Source organism: Macaca thibetana, chromosome 16 (genome assembly GCF_024542745.1).
Source record: "Macaca thibetana thibetana isolate TM-01 chromosome 16, ASM2454274v1, whole genome shotgun sequence".
Taxonomy (NCBI): domain Eukaryota; kingdom Metazoa; phylum Chordata; class Mammalia; order Primates; family Cercopithecidae; genus Macaca; species Macaca thibetana.
Window position 1 is genome coordinate 36,260,705 of NC_065593.1, and position 20,180 is coordinate 36,280,884.

The 20,180-nt window shown below is 38.9% G+C and overlaps 1 protein-coding gene, 1 long non-coding RNA gene and 1 pseudogene across 3 annotated transcripts in view; all 3 read right to left on the minus strand.

Annotated features, from left to right (window-relative positions):
- PPM1E (protein phosphatase, Mg2+/Mn2+ dependent 1E) overlaps positions 1-20,180 on the minus strand; it is a 229,710-nt gene that overhangs the window by 146,740 nt on the left and 62,790 nt on the right. The gene's annotated exons all lie outside the window — the stretch shown is intronic.
- The window catches only part of LOC126939449 (uncharacterized), a 76,711-nt gene that overhangs the window by 46,904 nt on the left and 9,627 nt on the right, over positions 1-20,180 (minus strand). For both annotated transcript variants that reach the window (XR_007720392.1, XR_007720391.1), the window contains exons 2-3: positions 16,345-17,682; positions 10,733-10,854 (exon numbers count right to left, since the gene is read on the minus strand). This is a non-coding gene — a long non-coding RNA (uncharacterized LOC126939449). The remainder of the gene's footprint in view (positions 1-10,732; positions 10,855-16,344; positions 17,683-20,180) is intronic.
- Positions 1,690-1,787, minus strand: LOC126940009 (uncharacterized; annotated as a pseudogene).

Below are 20,180 nucleotides of genomic sequence, written 5' to 3' on the forward strand. Positions count from 1 at the left end.
AGGTATAAGATCTATGTTTAGATTCCACAGGACTCTCTTAGTTGAAAGGCTTCAAAGATTTATCAACATGTTATTGTCAGTGATCATCACCTTCTCTGGGACAGTCTAAGAGCCCTGGCTGGAGATGAGACAGAGTCAAGACTAACTTCTCCAATGCTGCCAACTTCTATAAACAGCATACTACATTGTCTAAATTAGCAAATGTGTAGCATATATAATTTATAAAAGCCTCATGGGCCGGTCGCGGTGGCTCACGCCTGTAATCCCAGCATTTTGGGAGGCCGAGGCGGGTGGATCACCTGAGGTCAGGAGATTGAGACCATCCTGGCTAACACAGTGAAACCCTGTCTCTACTAAAAAATACAAAAAATTAGCAGGGCACCTACAGGTGGTGGGCACCTGTAATCCCAGCGACTCAGGAGGCTGAGGTAGGAGAATCACTTGAACCTGGGAGGCAGAGGTTGCAGTGAGCAGAGATTGCACCACTGCACTCCAGTCAAGGTGACAGTGCAAGACTCTGTCTAAAAAAAAAAAAAAGCCTCATGATTTTAATAGAATTTCTGATGGCCTTTTAAAACAATTTCTTAACATAAATTAAAAGTCCAATACATTTTTTCTGAGTAATCTTAAATAGAAATAAAATCAGTTTGTAACTATTAGGGATAATGAGAGGTTTAATGTGTGTGTGTGTTTATTCTCATTCTATGACAGTTGTATATCTTGGGAATTCTTTTTTTATTTTTTAAAATTTTTTTAAGAGACAGAGTTTTACTCTGTTGCCCAGGCTGGAATGCAGTGGGACCATCATGGCCCACCATAACCTCCAACTCCTGGGCTCAAGTGATCCTCCCATCTCAGCCTCTGGAGTAGCTAAGACTAAAGGCATGCACCAACAAACCCAGTTGATCTTAATTTTTTTTGTGGCCAGGCATGGTGGCTCACGCCTTGTAATCCCAGCACTTTAGGAGGCTGAGGCGGGCAGATCTCAAGGTCAGGAGCTCAAGACCAGCCTGACCAACATGGTGAAACCCCGTCTCTACTAAAAATACACAAATTAGCCAGGTGTGGTGGCGTGTGCCTGTAATCCCGGCTACTCAGGAGGCTGAGGCAAGAGAATTGCTTGGGCCTGAGAGGCAGAGGTTGCAGTGAGCCAAGATCGTACCACTGCACTCCCAGCCTGGGCGACAGAGTAAGACTTGGTCTTAAGAAAAAAAAAAATGTTTTTCGTAAAGACAGGATCTCACTCTGTCGCCCAGGCTGGTCTTGAACTCCTGGCCTCATTAAATCCTCATACCTTGGCCTCCCAAAGTGCGGGTGTGAGCCACCACGCCAGGCCCCCTGGGAATTCTTTGACTTAGATAAGAAGGCAGATGATGAAATATATTAATCTTAATATTTTATATAGTTCATTTTTTACTGAAAGAATTTTAATCTGGGTAACATAAAAGATAAAGTTAGTAGTCTTGTCACTTTTTGAGCAAAAATATATACCCAAAACTTAAAAACCAGTTGCCACTAGAGTATATCAGGATGGTTTTGCTCTGGGCAGCATAGTATAGTGATTAACATCATGTTAGAGATTCTAAAGCCACACCTGGGTTTGAATCCCAGCTCTACTGTTTACCAGTTTTGTAACCTTAGGCAATTAATTACTTGACTGTTCTAAGTCTCAGTTTCTCCTTTTTTTTTTAAACTATAATATGTAATATTTGAGTGTCGTCCCTGTGCAGGGACCAAGCTAATCTTTTCTGTATCATTTTTAGTACATGTGCTGCTAAAGCGAGCGCCCCATTTGTTTTTGTTTCATTTTGTTGTTTGAGACAGGATCTTGTTCTGTTACCCAGCTGGAATGCAGTAGTATGATCATAGCTCACTGCAGCCTCAAACTCTGGGGCTCAAGCAATCCTCCTGCCCAGCCTCCTGAGTAGCTGGGACTGCAGGCATGCACCACCATGCACAGCTAATTTTTAAAAATTTTTTGTAGAGATAGAGGTTTCACTATATTGCCTGGGCTAGTCTTGAACTCCTGGGCTCAAGCGATCCTCCTACCTCAGCCTCCTAAATGCTGGGATTACAGGTGCGAGCCACTGCACTCAGTCAAAACTATATGTTTTAATAAAATATAAAGCTATAGTGGGAAGGTCCAAAAATATCACAGGTAATACAATTTCCCAGATCATTTACAATAACACTAAAAAAAAAAATTAAAATTTGGGTATAAATCTAACAAAACATGCACAGGATCTTTGTGCTAAAAACTATAAAATACTGATTATTTTATTTTATTTCATTTTATTTTATTTGAGACAGGGTCTTGCTCTGTCACCAAGGCTAAAGTGCAGTGGCACAATCATGGCTTACTATACCCTTGACCTCTCAGACTCAATGTGGCACAATCATGGCTTACTATATACCCTTGACCTCCCAGACTCAATGTGGCACAATCATGGCTTACTATACCCTTGACCTCCTAGACTCAATCAATCACCTCGCCTCAGCCTCCCCAGTAGCTGGGACTACAGGCACGCACCACCACAGCTGGCAAATTTTTCTATTTTTTGTAGAGATGAGGTCTCACTATGTTGCTGAGGCTGGTCTCGAACTTCTGTGCTCAAGTGATCCTCCCACCTCAACCTCTCAAAGTGCTGGGATTACAGGCATGAGTCACTGTGTCTGACCAAAAAAAGGTTTTAACGACCTAAATAACTGGAGAGATGCAGCATGCTCATGGATTCGGAGGCTTTACAGAGCAAAGACGTCAATTCTCTCAAAATTGATCTGCAGTTGGTTTAATGCAATTCCTATAAAAATTCTAACAGATTTTTATATATGAACAAACTGATTCTAAAATTTATATGGAAAGGCAAAGGAACTAGAATAGCTAAAAGAATTTTGAAAAAAAAGAATAAAATAAGGGTAATCACATTAGCTTTTTAAAGACTTACTATAGACACATAGATCAATAGAACAAAAAAGAGTAAAAAATAAACTCACATTTGTACAGATAACTAATTTTTGACAAAGGTATAAAAGCAATTTAATGAAGCAAGGATAGTCTTTTTAACAAGTGGTGATGGCACAACTAGTCTCCTGTAGGAGACAAAATGGACCTTGATCTAAACCTCACAATTTATGCCAAAATTAACAAACTTCAAATGCATAATTTTATCAAATGTTGAACTATAAGACTCTTAGGGAAAAAACAAGAGAAATTCTGTGTGACCTAAATTTAGGGAAAATGTTCTTAGATATGACACCAAAAGTACCACCCAAAAAGAAAAAGTTAATAAATTAGACTTCATCATAATTAAAACTTTTCCTCTGTGAAAGATATTAAGAAAATGAGAAAAGAAGCCACAGATTGGGAGAAAATATTTGCAAATCACATATATTTGACAAAGAATTTATATCTAGAATAAATAAGAAATCCCTAACCTCAACTGTAAATAAGTAAGCAGTCCAATTAAAAAGTGGACAAACAAGTCAACAATGCAATCCCATTTACAATAGTCATACCCCCCATCCCACCAAAAAATAAAAATAAAACAAACAAAATCATGACATCTAAGCAAGGAGGGGAAATGTCTCTACAAGAACCACAAAACACTTGCAAATGGGCAAAAAACATGAACAGACACTTCTCAAAAGAAGACATACAAGTGGCCAATAAACATGAAGAAATGCTCCACATCACTAATCATCAGAGAAATGCAAATCAAAATCACAATGAGATGCCATCTCACATCAGTCAGATGCCAGAATGGCTATTATTAAAAAGTCAAAAAACAACAGATGTTGGAAAGGCTGTGGAGAAAAGGGAACACTTACACACTGTTGGTGAGAATGCAAATTAGCTTAGCCACTATGAAGAGCAGTTTGAAGATTTCTCAAAGAACTTAAAACAGAACTGTGGCCGGGCGCGGTGGCTCACGCCTGTAATCCCAGCACTTTGGGAGGCCGAGGCGGGCGGATCACGAGGTCAGGAGATCGAGACCATCCCGGCTAACACGGTGAAACCCCGTCTCTACTAAAAATGCAAAAAAAATTAGCTGGGCGAGGCGGTGGGCGCCTGTAGTCCCAGCTACTTGGGAGGCTGAGGCAGGAGAATGGTGTGAACCCGGGAGGCGGAGCTTGCAGTGAGCCGAGATCACGCCATTGCACTCCAGCCTGGGCGACTAAGCGAGACTCTGTCTCAAAAAAAAAAAAAAAAAAAAAAAAACAGAACTACCATTCGACCCAGGAATCCCATTACTGTGTATCTATCCAAAAGAAAACAAATAGTTCTATCAAAAAGACATATGCACTCACATGTTCATTGCAGCACTATTCACAGTAGCAAAGACATGAAATCAACCTAGATGCCCATCAAATGTGGCCTGGGTAAAGAAAATCTGGTACATATACACCAGCCATAAAAAAAGAACAAAATCATGTCCCTTGCAGCAACATGGGTGCAGCTGGAGGCCATTATCCTAAGTGAATTAATGCAAGAACAGAAAGCCAAATACCACATATTCTCACTTATAAGTGGGAGCTAAACATGGGGTACTCATGAACATAAAGATGGCAACAATAGAAACTAAAGACTTCTGTAGGGGGCGGTGAGGTAACTGTTGAAAAACTATTGGGTTTCAAAAGGTCACATACTAGATGATTCCACTTATACAACATTCTCAAAGTAACAAAAGTATGGTGATGGAGAACAGATCAGTGGTTGCCAGGGGTTAGGATTGGGGTGTGACTATAAATGGCTAGCACATGGGAGTTTCTTCTGGAGTTCTATACCCCAAACGTGATAATGATCATATGAATTTATATATGTGATAAAATCATGTAGAACTACATACAACTCCCGTTTTTTTTTTAAAGGATTGTATGTAATAACTGGTGAAATCTTGTGAGGCTGAGGCAGGTGAATCACTTGAGGCTGGGAGTTCAAGACCAGCCTGACCAACATGGTGAAACCCCATCTCTACTAAAAGAAAAAAATACAAAAATTAGCCATAGCCAGGAGTAGTGATGTATGCCTGTGATCCCAGCTACTCAGATGGCTGAGGAAGGAGAATCACTTGGACCTGGGAGGCGAGTGTGCAGTCCTGGGAGGCGAGGGTGCAGTGAGCTAAGATCACGCCACTGCACTCCAACCTGCGTAACAGAGTGAGGCTCCATCTCAAAAAACAAACAAACAAACACCTGGTGAAATCCAAATAAGGTCAGTAGTTTAGTTAATTAATAGTATTGTACCAATGTCAGTTTTCTGATTTTGATAATTATACTGTGGTTATATAAGATGTCATTGGGGGAAGCTGGGTGAAGAGTACATCTGAACTCTTTGTACTATTTTTGCAACTTCTACATGAGTCTAAAAAATTTCAAAATTAAACTTTAAAAATTCCTGTTATGTTATTATGCAGAACATCTTAATTCTCAACCTACACTCCAGATTATTTTTAAAAAGGAGCACCAATTGTTCTAATAAAAAAAAAAGAAACCAAATCATTGTATGTTTCATGTCTCTCTATATATAGAAGTAGTAGAAGCTTTACATTTTTTCTTTAATTTCAAGCAGATAAAATTGAGAAACTCTTCCCTTTGCAGAACATACCAGTAGTGCTGGGTTTATTTATTTTTTTATCACAACAATATTTCAAAAGAAAATAATAATAATTTATTCTAGTCTGTGCTGGTTAGATTCTACCTGGAATATTGCTCTCAATTCTAGGTATCATACTTTAGAACAGTTAATTCAGAAGTGAGTGACCAGGATAGTGAAGAAATTTGAAACTATATTTTCTGAGGATCAAATAGAGGAACTAGGTTATGTCTACGCTAGAGAAGAAAAAATACTGAAGTTCTAATACTGTCTTTAAGTCTATGAAAGGTTACCATGTGGAAGACAACAGATTTATTTGGAATACTCTAAGGTGTAAGAATTAGGATCAATAGTCCTACAGAGAAAAAGACTTTCAAGCAAGATAAGCAGACACTAAAAAACAGTGCTTACCAAAGAGGAAATGAGCTACCTTGGAACACAGTGCCTATCACAGAAACAATAAAAGCACTGGCAATAACGTTCTTTCAGGACTTCTGATTTAAAATAGCAGACTGCACACATGCATTTATCTCAGAAACCTCCTGAAATGTGAAATTAAAATAACAGAAAGACATGGAAGAAACGATAGTGGACAAAAAAGATTAACAAATATTTGAAAGCAAGAAAGGGAATGAAGGAGTAGCAACCTTAACATACCAGAACAGAGAAAGTTGAATCCAAACTGTCCAATGGGGGGATGACACCAATAATCTAGCTGGTTCTCATCAGAGAACTCCAGGAATCTAAGGAACTGGAGATACTAGCTATCTCAGACAGCAGGTATAAGGAGAAGTGTTGGAAACATTGCAGCAATTCATTGAAATTATATAGAAGAAATACCTAAGATACTCTTCTTCTAAATTCCCATGCAACCAAACAAAGGCACCTCCCTCACATGGCAGGAAAGAAAATGTTTATTTTCTGATTAATTGAAACAGAATAGCCTTATATTCAAATATGCAAGGTATATAGTGAGGGACTGAAGTAAATCACCTTACTGAAATTAAGAATACTATGTGAAAAATTACATATAAACAGCTGTATTCCCTTACTCAGTTCCCAAAATGCTGGCTAAAAGAGAAGAGACTAAAAGCTTTAAGATAATGTAAGTCTGCGGTGGGTCACGCCTGTAATCCTAGCGCTTTGGGAGGCCGAGGCGGGTGGATCACGAGGTCAGGAGATTAAGACCATCCTGGCTAACATGGTGCAACGCCGTCTCTACTAAAAATACAAAAAATTAGCCGGACATGGTGGCACACGCCTGTAATCCCAGCTAATTGGGAGGCTGTGGCAGGAGAATCACTTGAACCCAAGAGGTGGGGGTTGCAGTTGAGCTGAGATTGCACCACTGCACTCCAGCCTGGGTGACAAGAGTGAGACTCCATCTCAAAAAAAAAAAAAAAAAAAAGATAAAGTTAGTCACATACAGGTCAGGTGCGGTGGCAAACACCTGTAATCCCAGCCCTTTGGGAGGCCAAGGCAGGTAGATCACCTGAGGGTAAGAGTTTGAGACCAGCCTGGCCAACATGGTGAAACCCTGTCTCTACTAAAAATACAAAAATTAGCCAGGCATGGTGGCACGCATCTATAGTCCTAACTACTTGGGAGGCTGAGGCAGGAGTATTGCTTGAACCCAGAGGCAGAGGTTGCAGCGAGCCAAGATTGTGCCACTGCACTCCAGCCTGGGCGACAGAGCAAGACTCTGTCTCAAAAAATAATAATGATAAATAAAGTAAACCACATACAAATAGGATCAGGAATCAGAATGCTATCATCTTTCTCAATAATAGCAGTGAAGGCTGGGCACAGTGGCTCACGCCTGCAATCCCAGCACTTTGGGAGGCTGAGGTGGGCAGATCACGAGGTGAGGAGATTGAGACCATCCTGGCTAACACGGTGAAACTCCGTTTCTACTAAAAATACAAAAATTAGCCGGGTGTGGTGGTGGGCACCTGTAGTCCCAGCTACTCAGGTGGCTGAGGCAGGAGAATGGCGTGAACCCAGGAGGCAGAGCTTGCAGTGAACAGAGACTGCACGACTGCACTATAGCCTGGGTGACAGAGCAAGACTCCATCTCAAATAACAATAATAATAATAATACTAACAGTGAAAGCTGAGGGACAATAGCCTAATGCCTTTGAAATTCTGTGGGAAAACAATTTTCTAACATAATTTTTTTGTTTATTTTTTGTTTTTTTAGACAGTGTCTTGCTCTGATTTCCAGGCTAGAGTGCAGTGGTTCAATCAGAGTTCACTGCAGCCTCAAACTCCTGGGCTCAAGTGATCCTCCTGCCTTAGCCTCCCAAGTAGCTAGGACTATAGGCATGGGCCACCATGCCTGGCTAATTTTTCTTTTTAGAGACAGGGTCTTACTATGTTGACCAGGCAGTCCTCAAACTCCTGGGCCTTAAGCAATTCCCCTGCCTTGGCCTCCCAAGGTACTGGGATTATAGGTATGACCCACCAGGCTTGGCCTTTAACCTGAAATTCTGTACCCAACTAGACTAACAATCAAGTGGAGAAGTGGAATAAAGATATTTCAGGTTAACAAAACCTGAAAAAAATTAACTTCCATGAATCTTATTTGTTTTTTTAAGAGAACTAATCCTGCTTTCTAACCATGAATCTTTTATAAGAAGACTAGTAAAGGATGTCCACCAGCAAAATGAGAAAAGAAACCCAGAAAGAAATGAAAACCAGAAAACTGAGGCTTTAATGAAAAAGAAGCATCAGGAACCACAAGGATCATGGTAGAGCTCCTGAATGTCAGCTGTACATAAGGTCTAGAGTGCGTACAGTCTGGATTGGAACAGGTAGATGCAAAGTTCCAAGATGAAAGCCTTATAAAAAAAGATTATCCAAGATGTTTAACTATACTGATAGTGGTTTTTATGTTTCTACTGCAGAGTTCAGAAAATAAAGGACAATAGATACATAGAAAACTAAACAAATGGAAAACAGTAAATTATTAACTCCAGGAAAAACAAAAGGTTATACAAGAAAGAAAATGTAAACATGGGCCAGGCACAGTGGCTCATGCCTGTAATCCCAGCTACACAGGAGACTGAGGCAGGAGAATCACTTGAACCCAGGAGGTGGAGGTTGCAGTGAGCTGAGATCGCACCATTGCACTCTAGCCTGGGCAACTAGAGTGAAACTCCATCTCAAGAAAAAAAAAAAAAAAAAGAAAGGAAAGAAAAGAAAATGTAAACACAGTATATAGTGGCTCAGTTGTAAACAATATATGCATAATTCAAACAATGTAAACATTATTTTGCCTAAAGTTATGGTATGATTATACTGGGAGTTAGTGAGGAAAAGTAAGTGGTAGCAGGAGTTGTATAAGACTGTTAAATCTTTATCTTCTAAAATAAAAAACAGAGTTACTGTCTATAATTTAAAAAACAACAAACAGCAAATGAAATATTTTTTAGAGACAGGTAAATCCCAGAAGAAACAAAGAATTAAAAATAGGCCAGACACAGTGGCTCATGCCTGTAATCCCACCACTTTGGGAGGCCAAGGCAGGAGGATCACCAGAGGTCAGGAGGTCGAGACCAGCCTGACTAACATGGAGAAACCCTGTCTCTATTAAAAATACAAAATTAGCTGGGCATAGTGGTACATGCCTGTAATCTCAGCTACTAGGGAGGCTGAGACAGGAGAATCGCTTGAACCCAGGAGGCAGAGGTTGCAGTGAGGCAAGATCGTGGCATTGCACTCCAGCCTGGGCAACAAGAGTGAAATTCTGTCTCAAAAAGACAAACAAACAAACAAAAGAATTAAAAACAGTTGCTTCCTGTGCTGTTGCAGTCCCAATGTAAAAAAAGAGAAAAGAGAAGAAGAGAGAGAAAAAGAAAGAAAAGAAAATTAAAATAGTTGTAATGAAGAAGAAAAGTAAGAGACTGTTCTTAGTATATGCTTTACAGTACACTATTTCACTTAAAAAATTATATACATATTACACTGAATAAAAATAAATATTATTATTATTGTTATTATTATTTGAGACTGAGACTCTATTGCCCAGGCTGGAGTATAGTGGCGTGATCTCAGCTCACTGCAACCTCTGCCTCCCAGGTTCAAGTAATTCTTCTGCCTTAGCCTCCTGAGTAGCTGAGATTACAGGCACCCGCCACCATACCTGGCTAATTTTTGTATTTTTAGAAGACACGGGGTTTCACCATGTTGGCCAAGCTGGTCTTGAACTCCTGACCTCGAGTGATCTGCCCGCCTTCCCAAAGTGCTGGGACTACAGACATGAGCCACGGCACCCGGCCAATTATTTTTAAAACTTACAGGTTCTCATGTCCCATTCCTAGACCCACTGTAACAGAATATCTGAATAGATCTACATATTTGAATGGCTTAAAAGATTATAACTGGGTAGTTAAGTTGGATAAAACACTGGGGTGAGATCACAGACTTTGGCCGGGTGTAGTGGCTCATGCTTGTAATCCCAGCACTTGGTATGGTGGCTCATGCGTGTAATCCCAGCACTTTGGGAGGCTGAGGCAGGTGGATCACCTAAGGTCAGGAGTTCGAGAGCAGGCTGGCCAACATAGTGAAACCCCATCTCTACTAAAAATACTAAAATTAGCTGTGCATGGTGGCAGGTGCCTATAATCCCAGCTACTTGGGAGGCTGCAGCAGGAGAATCGCTTGAACCCAGGAGGCGGAGACTGCAGTGAGCCAAGATCGTGACATTGCATTCCAGCCTGGGTGACAGAGCAAGACTCTGTCTCAAAAAAAAAAAAAAAAAAAAAAAAAAATCACGGACTTAAAGCTGAATGCAGGCTTTTCTATATTCCACTGACTCAAAAATGTACCCTCAACCCTAGCCAGCAAATCTAAATAAGCATGCAACTCATTACGAAGAAGACCGAGAAAGAGAGTTTAAATGGGTCAGCATGATCCATCACTCCTATAAGTAAAGCTCCTTAAAAGTATATAAAACCCACACAGATAAATTACTAACAAAACTTTTGTACATCACGCCTGTAACCCCAGCACTCTGGGAGGCTAAGGAGGGCGGATCACGAGGTCAGGGGATTGAGAACATCCTGGCTAACACGGTGAAACTCCGTCTCTACTAAAAATACAAAAAAAAAAAAATTAGCCAGGCGTGGTGGCACGCACCTGTAGTCCCAGCTACTCAGGAGGCTGAGGCAGAAGAATCACTTGAATCTGGGAGGCAGAGGTTGCAGTGAGCTGAGATCGTGGCACTGCACTCTAGCCTGGGCGACAGAGCCAGGTTCCATCTAAAAAAAATAAAAAATAAAAAAAAATCTTTGTACATTAAAAATAGTAAGTTACATTGACATGTTAAACTAATTTATTGCTATCTAAAATGATATAAGCAACAATTTTATTGTATAATTTGATTAAATGTACAGTTAATGTACCTCTTCCTTCAATATAGTTTATCTTTGAAGTTCTGCTGAATTTTAGTTGCCATAACAACTTGAATAAACCCTTTATTGGTGGAGATATCTGAAGCTATTTATAAATGCAACAGCTGTATCTGTCCAGCTAAATTTCTTTCATAATATAAGACATCAAAGCAGTTTTCTTATTTTTTTTTTGAGATGGAGTCTGTCTCTATTGCCCAGGCTGCCAGGCTGGAATGCAATGGCACCATCTTGGCTTACTGCAACTTCCGCCTCCTAGGTTCAAGCAATTCTCCCTGCCTCAGCCTCCCAAGTAGCTGGCATTACAGATGCCCACTGCCCACCACCACGCCCAGCTAATTTTTGTATTTTTAGTAGACAATGGGGTTTTGCCATGTTGGCCAGGCTGATCTGGAACTTCTGACCTCAGGTGATCCGCCTGACTCAGCCTCCCAAAGGTGCTGGGATTACAGGCATGAGCCACACTGTGCCTGGCATAAAAGCAGTTTTCATTTGCTCTGAATAAATTTAAGAAAAATATCATGAACCATTAAAACTAAAACTATAATTTCTACATTTATATCTAAAATATTAAAATGTAGTAAAACTATATAGAATAAGGTAGAGAATGTGGCTGGGTGTGGTGGCTCATGCCTGTAATCCCGTCAGTTTGGGAGGCCATGGTGGGTGGATCACTTGAGGTCAGGAGTTTGAGATCAGCCTGGCCAACATGGTGAAACCACGTCTCTACTAAAAATACAAAAATTAACCAGGCATGGTGGTAGATGCCTGTAATCGCAGCTACTTGGGAGGCTGAGGCTGAAAAATCAGGTTGAGGCTGGGCTTGAACCCAGGAGGTGGAAGTTGCAGTGAGCTGAGATCGTACCATTGCACCACAGCCGGGGCAACAAAGTGAGACTGTTTCCAAACAACAACAACAACAACAAAAACAGAGAATTAAAAAAATACATTTTCATTTCATTGTTTCCTGAAAAAAAAAAACCAGCAATATTAACACAAAGCTTTCTAAACTGTTAAGTTTTTTCAAAATTGAAAAACGCTTAGATATTTTATTCAGAAGTTTTTGTCTGTTTTTAACTTTTTGTAGAGACAGTCTCACTAATATTGTCCAGGCTGGTCTTGAACTCCTGAGCTCAAAGGATCCTCCTGTCTCAGCCTTCCAAAGTGTTGGGATTACAGGTATGAGCCACTGCACTCAGCCAGATATTTCATTCTATTTATTTGTGTGTGTGTGTATGTGTGTGTGTGTGTCTGTGTGTGTGTGAATCGATAGGTCAAGCCTTCATTTTTTTTTAATTTTAGTTTTACATAAGTTATTGGGGTACAGGTGGTATTTGGTTATATGAGTAAGTTCTTTAGTGGTGATTTGGGAGATTTTGATGCACTCATCACCCAAGCAGTATACACTGCACCATATTTGTAGTCTTCTATTCCTCGCCCCACTCCCACTCTTCCCCACAAGTCCCCAAAGTCCTTTGTATCAGTCTTATGCCTTTGCATCAGCCAGATATTTTAAATCAATTGCTTCTCTCCACAGTAACACAATGCAAGATAAAACACAAAGAAGCAGGCTGGGTGCAGTGGCTCACATCTGTAACCCTAGCACTCTGGGAGGCCAAGGCGGATGGATCACGGGGTCAGGAGACCGAGACCATCCTGGCTAACACAGTGAAACCCCGTCTCCACTAAAAAAAAAAAAATACAAAAAATTAGCCGGGCGTGGTGGTGGGCACCTGTAGTCCCAGCTACCCGGGAGGCTGAGGCAGGAGAATGGCATGAACCCGGGAGGCAGAGGTTGCAGTGAGCCGAGATAGCGCCACTGCACTCCAGCCTGGGTGACACAGCGAGACTCCATCTCAAAAAAAAAAAAAAAAAAAAAGCAAAAAAAAACCCCACATACACAAAAAGAAGGAAACAACAACATTACGTAAAACAACATTTATTAACAGTTAAAGCAACCTAAATTCATTAATAAAAGTAGAATAAAGATTTTACAACTGAACCTTTCCTCTTTTCAAAGTGATTATTTGATTCCATTAAAATAATTAATAGTAATTAGACTGAAGAAATATCTATCTTCACTGATATAAGCTTTTGAGTACACAAAATTATAAAAATAAAAGGTTTATTCTGCAGTAGTGTAGCAGTTGATTAGCAGCTTCTCAGATAGGATCTGTGCCTATGTAGAGTCTCAGAAAGTATTGGTTCAAAGGATTATTTAGATTAAGACTGCTATATTTAGGACAACCTACAGATTTTTTCTCATAGAAAAAAAGTTTTAAATTATATATAAATACACATATTGACTGGTAATTGTTACATACATTTTCTACCTTGAATTGAGATACTCATCTTTGTGCTCATCTTTCAAACCCTTTCTCCAACCCTTCCTCTAACTCATGTTTTAAAAACATATATAATATCCTATACATCCATATATTTGGGGATAGTCCATTAAACTTGTATTAAATTTAAATTTTGCACCTCGTCCATATTTAATTTAATCAACGTTTAATTTTGCAGATTTTTTTTTTTTATCTTTCCTGTGGTACAGATTAATTTTGCAGATATTTTACAATAATTAAAAATATACAAAACACAATTTCCTAAGGGAAAAAAAATAACTAAACAACAGGTGATTCAGACAGCAGCCAGCAATGTTATTTTCAAAGAATAACTATAGATGCATAAGATCCATTCTTCTATATTCATTGCTGTTATATTTTGATATAAAACATATCTAATCATAAATAAGGTCTTTGCCCTTTCACTTAAATCTTTCAGAGAATAGCATAATCACAATCCTGAGAAACCATTCCTGTGCCTAGAATTTCAAGTAAGTCTGTCTTTCATGTAAATACCCACATGATTCTTTTCCTATTACTTTCACAGTTCCTTTCCTGCCCATTCCATTCCTTGAAAAATTTATGAGAAATGCCTACATGACAGGAATATGTCCATTTCAGCCTCTCTTAAACTAGAAACAATTCTTAGGTTATAGAAATGAAAACCTCATTTTCATATGTTGTCTTTATAGTTTAAAAAGTGCTCACATACACTATAATGTCTGACCCTACAATAATGCTTCCACTTGGATAAAATAGGTATTATTCTCATTTTGAAAATTAAAAAAAAAAAATTATGCTCAGAAGGGCTTGCCCCAGGTCAAACAAGAAGAGCAATAATCATCATATAAGTCAGCTCTCTTGACATATTTTTTTCACAATACTTTGCTGCCTCACTTACATATGACAAAGAGGAGAGAGTGGGGCAACTGACTTTGGCAGCCTTCAGTTGTCACCGACCCTGAACAACAGAATCTATTACAATCTATTCTCTCTCCAATAGCAAGTCCTGGCAGTATGGTAGACCTGACTGATAGCATAACTTTAATTATCAGCCAGAGGCTTAAACCTATGCTTGTTGTAATTAGAATTTCCCCACAGAAAAAAAGCATATCATCTATTCCAGAAAAGACCTACCTATTAAATCCTAATCTTTACATTTCCAATTCACGGCCAACCAGTGTTTAAAACATGAATTATCTTAATAAAAGAGCAAGTTTACAAATGCCTATGGAGTACACCTTTGGGAATGTTACCCCATTCTATTTTTAGTAAACATTTAATCCTAGTATAAGACCAGAACAGATGGGCAACAGAAACTGGCTCCAATTTTCCAGCATTCTACATACTAGCTAACAATATAGCAAACACCTAGAGGTTGTTCTAACCATAATTATCAGCTCAACCCGTAACAGAATCAGAAGTCGGCTTGTATTCCCTCTTGTTTTGGAGAAAGATACTTGGGACTCGTCAAAAAAAAAAAAAAAAAAAATCAGACTTAGCAATTTTACTTCTAAGTAAACAACCCACACTGATGCTCATATTTTATAATGCTTGCTCCTAGTCGCATGCTTATTTCATTCAATGCTATGCTTCACTGCCTCCTTTTCTTTGGTCTCTTTTCACTTTTTTGGCTGTTGTTACTTGTTCAACTCCTTTACTATATTCTTCTTTCCATCTCTCGTTTTGGTAATCCTCATCACTATCTGGGCTATCTTGTTCTTCTTCCTGCCAGATTCCTTCCTGAAGCTGCCAACTCCCACTTAAAGCTTTGTGTTCATCAACAATTTATGCTTTAAAACGATCTCTTGCTTTTTCCTTGATCGCCTTTCAAAATCTCATTACCTTGATATATCTCAGTTAGTTATTAGAAAAGCTACTTGATTAAACTAGTTTATACTGAAAGGAGCATAAGTGTTGAATAATTGGTCATTTTAGACAAGATGGAGGAGAAATTTGGGAAAGAATAGTTTTCATACTTTCAGCCCACTCCCCTCCCAGCCTTTAGCAAATAACAATAGAGTTGTAAGCCCAGGAAAGCCCTTACCCCAACCCCCTGGAGTCTCAAAATAAGTTTCTTCATTGTTAAAGAAGACTTCGGTTATTACTCTATTCCTGTGTCTTCTACTAGTTTTCCAGGGTCCTTGCTATCCAGTATTTGCTTCTCAATGAAAGGAATTGTTTCTATTATATTGGGCAAGTTCCTGCCCTGCCATAAGCTAACATAAACAACCAGAGTGTGTGTATCTATACCAAAGAATGTGTCATTATTCTGATCTCTGACTGGCGCCTGTTGGAAAAGGGACTTGAATGTAGGAATCTTCATATTGAAATGAAAACACTTTCTTCTTTTTCTAGTAAACTCCTATCTCCTCTCCAGATAATTAGAAAAATACGAAGTTAAACTGAAGGTTTATAATATTATTTATATATAATAATAATCACATGAACAACTTATCATTTATACTTTAAACATCATACATTATAACTGGAATTAGGTCCATGATTAAATGCTTCAGATCCAGTTATGTTTTACTTTATTATAACTGAATTTGGTATCTATTCAGTCTTCATAGTTAGTTGGTTAGTTGTTCATATAACACAGCAATCTATCTAAAATTAGTAGGACCATTGCTACTATAATCCTTAATTATGACTCACTCTCACAAGTAATTTATTTATGATATAATTTAAATACATTTATTTAAAAATATTTGTTTGCATATCTAAATAAGATCACAGCACATGGACAATAATTATGTTGAGCTTCTAGCACCATTTGGAAACTATAATGAAATAATAGTCATTGATGTATATTCAATCTCTACCTTATTCATTTTAACTTATTCATATGGTCTGTCAGTGTTTTAAAGTCATTTATGCACATATTTTCTATTTGTAGGTCCAAAAAGCACACCCCTTTAGGACTTCAATCATGTCTTTTACAGTTGAATCTCAACTAATTTGAAATCAAAAAACCAAAAATTCATTGTACCTTAATGGGTCCTGCACATGGCTTAGCACATCACATATATTATTATTATCTTCTTTAATCCTGGCAGCAATCCTGTGAGAGAGTACTATTATCAGCTGCATTTTCCTGAGGAGAAACTTAAGGTTGGAGAGGTTTCGTACCTTGCCCAAGGTCACACAAAATTAGTAAGTGGAGCCAGGATCAATTCTGGCTCTGTCTGATATAAATCAGTCTGATATAAATCAGGATCTGTCTGATATAAAAATCCATGCCCTTTATCATTGTTATTGATAGGTTTGGATCTCTGACCCCACCCGAATTTCATGTCCAATTGTAATCCCCAATGTTGGAGGTGGGGCCTGGTGGGGATGGATTTTTGTGAACGGTTTAGCACCATCCCCTCGGTTCTCTCCTCACACTAGTGAGGGCTCGCTTAAGATATGCCCTTTATTTATTTTTCTTATTTATTTATTTTTTGTTTGAGACGGAGTCCGTCTCTGTCTCCCAGGCTGGAGTGCAGTGGTGCCATCTCGGCTCACTGCAACCTCTGCCTTCCAGGTTCAAGCCATCCTCCTCTGCCTCAGACTCCCGAGCAGCTGGGATTACGTGTGCCCACCACCACGCCCGGCTAATTTTTGTAGTTTACTTAGTAGAGACAGGGTTTCACCATGTTGGCCAGGCTGGTCTCAAACTCCCGACATCAGGTGATCCACCCACCTCTGTCTCCCAAAGTGCTGGGATTACAGGCATGAGCCACTGCACCTGGCCCCGACGTGTCCTTTAAAAGCGTGTAGCACCTCCCTCCTGCCCTCTCTCTAACTTGCACCACGCCAGAAGCCTTACTCCCCCTTTGCCTTCCACCATGATTATACATTTCCTGAGGCCTCCCCAGAAGCAGAAGCCACTATGCTTTCTGTACAATCTATAGAACCGTAAACCAATTAAACCTCTTTTGTTTATAAATTACCCAGTCTCAGGTATTTCTTCATAGCAATGCAAGCATGGATTAATACAGTTATAGTACTTCTTGTATATTCAAGAAAAAAAAATGTAATTAGAAATATGGCTATGGTGGGCTGGGCACAGTGGCTCATGCTTGTAATCCCAGCACTTTGGGAGGCTGAGGCAGGTGGATCACTTGAGGTCACGCGTTCAAGACCAGCCTGGCCTACATGGTGAAACCCCGTCTCTACTAAAAATACAAAAAAAATTAGCCTGGCATGGTGGCACTTGCCTGTAATCCCAGCTACTCCAGAGGCTGAGGCAGGAGAATCACTTGAACGTGGGACGCGGAGGTTGCAGTGAGCCGAGATCGCACCACTGCATTCCAGCCTGGGCGACAGAGTGAGACTCTTATCTCTAAAAAAATAAATAAATAGAAATACGGCTGTGGAAAATTGGGGGGCAGAGATCAACAACCATATCAACAGTTATAATTTTGGATTTCATCATGTTATTTGATAAAGATTTATAAAGAGAAACAATATATGTATTCATCAAAATTTTTTCTTATTTTAGCCACAGAGCCCATGTTGTCCAGGCTGGAGTATAGTGGCTATTCACATCACTATCATAGAGCACTGCAGCCTGAAATGTCTGACCTCAGGTGATCCTTCCACCTTAGCTTCCTGACTTAGTTGCAGCTACTGGCACGTGCCACTGCACCTGGCTATTCAGCAAATACGTACTGAGTACTAGTTATGTACCAAGCACTATCATAGACTCTTGCCCTTAAGGAGCTTACATAAAGAGATTTTTCCAGAAAGCAAGAGCATTTCAAGAAAGTAGGGGAGAAGCACTTAAAAATAATAAACAACAAAAAGTATGTGGTGTCAGTAATAAATTTAAACCAAGATCTAGGTGATCTAATTATCATTGGTTCATATGTGGGTTTCCAGTACCTGAAATACCAAGCAAATAATGAACTTGGGGTCTATATTAAAAGTTTACACTAAGTAAAGCTTACATATGGGAATAAGTAGCCCTCAAATCTCTATAATTAAGGTCCAATTACCATTTTTTAGCTATGCCCTTACAACAGTAATATTAAGTGTTTTGGGCTCATCTTTATTGTAAACTCCAAAAGATAGGGATAAAGATCTATTTATTATTTTCATCAGTGCCAACATGTAGTCACTAAAATATGCTTGTAGACAGATAAAGATGTTCTGAATTAAATATGAATCTACTATCTGTTACTTGTGTGACCATAGGCAACTTATTTAACTTCTCTGTTAAACCTCTGTTGTGTGCCTCAAGTTTCATACTTGTTAAATAAAGACAATCAGAGCTCCTATCCAATACGCATTGTTGTGAGGTTAAATTAATGTGCTTACTTAGCAGGGAGTCTGGCATATAGTAAATACTCCATAATGCTTAACTGCTATTAAGCACTGTCTCATTTTTTTCCTGTTGAATATTGTTTACTTTTCAAGTAAGGTACCCATAATGAACTAGATACAGTACAGATTTAACTTTAGAAAAAAACTAGAGTGTATTCTTTTTGAGAAATGCAAGCATTTTCTAGATACATAAGGAAAGTCTAGTGTTTTGTTACTATACAAGTTTCAGAATGCTTGGGAATCCCAAGTGTTAACTATTAATAGTTACAGAAGTAGCATGATTTATTTATAGCACATTTCACTCGCTTAATGCAAGGATCTTTTTAACTTCTCAGTGAATGTATGCCCAAGAAATCAGTATTTATTATTTCAAATTTGGAAAAATTAAAAAGTACTAAAAAGGCAAATATAGAAACATCATTACCCCCAAATAACAATTTATGAAATTCCAAGACATTTTCTTATTTTAAAATGAAACAGTAAACATTTTAAATATAAGGCAATAAAAAGTCTTCCCAAACTATCTGTTAAAGCACAATGCATACCACTGTGAAAAAGTTTGGCAGTTCCTCAAAAGATTAGACATAGAATTACCATATGATCCAGCAATTCCACTCCTAGGCATATACCCAAAAGAACTGTAAGCAAGGACTCAACAGACACTTTGCATATCAATTTCTACAGCGACATTATTCACAATAGTCAAAAAGGTGAAAATGTCCAAGTGTCCTTTGACAGATAAATGGATAAATCACATGTGGTATATACATACAATGGAAAATATTCAGTAATTAAAAAATGAAATTCTGAGGCTGGACATGGTGGCTCACACCTGTAATCCCAGCACCTTGGGAGGCCAAGGCAGGCAGATGGCTTCCACTCAGGAGTTCCAGCCCAGCCTGGGCAATATGGCAAAATCCTCTCTCTACCAAAAATACAAAAAAATTAGCCAGGCATGGTGGTCGTGTGCCCTAGGCCCAGCTAGTCAGGAGGCTGAGGTGGGAGGATCACTTGGGCCTAAGAGGTGGGGGTTGCGGTGAGCTGAGATCGTGCCACTGCACTCCAACCTGGCTGACAGAGTGAGACCTTGTCTCAAAAAGAAAAAAAGATTCTGATACATGCTACAACATGCATGAACCTTGAAAACATTATGCTATGTAAAATAAGACAGGCACAGAAGGACACATGTTATATGGTTACACTTACATGCAGTACCTAGACCAAAAATAGGCAAATTCATAGACATGAAAAGTTGAACAGAGGTTACTAGGGGATGGGGGAAGGAGGAAATGGAAAGTTATTGTTTAGTGGGTATGAAGTTTGATTTGGGCTGATGAAAAAGTTTTGGAGATGGATGGTGGTGATGATTATACAACATTGTGAGTATACCTAATGTCACTGAATTGTATACTCAAAAATGATTAAAATGATAAATCTTATGTTATATATATTTTATGGTTTCATATTTGAAAGTATTTCCTTCTCTTTACTCCATATAGAAATATTATATACAGG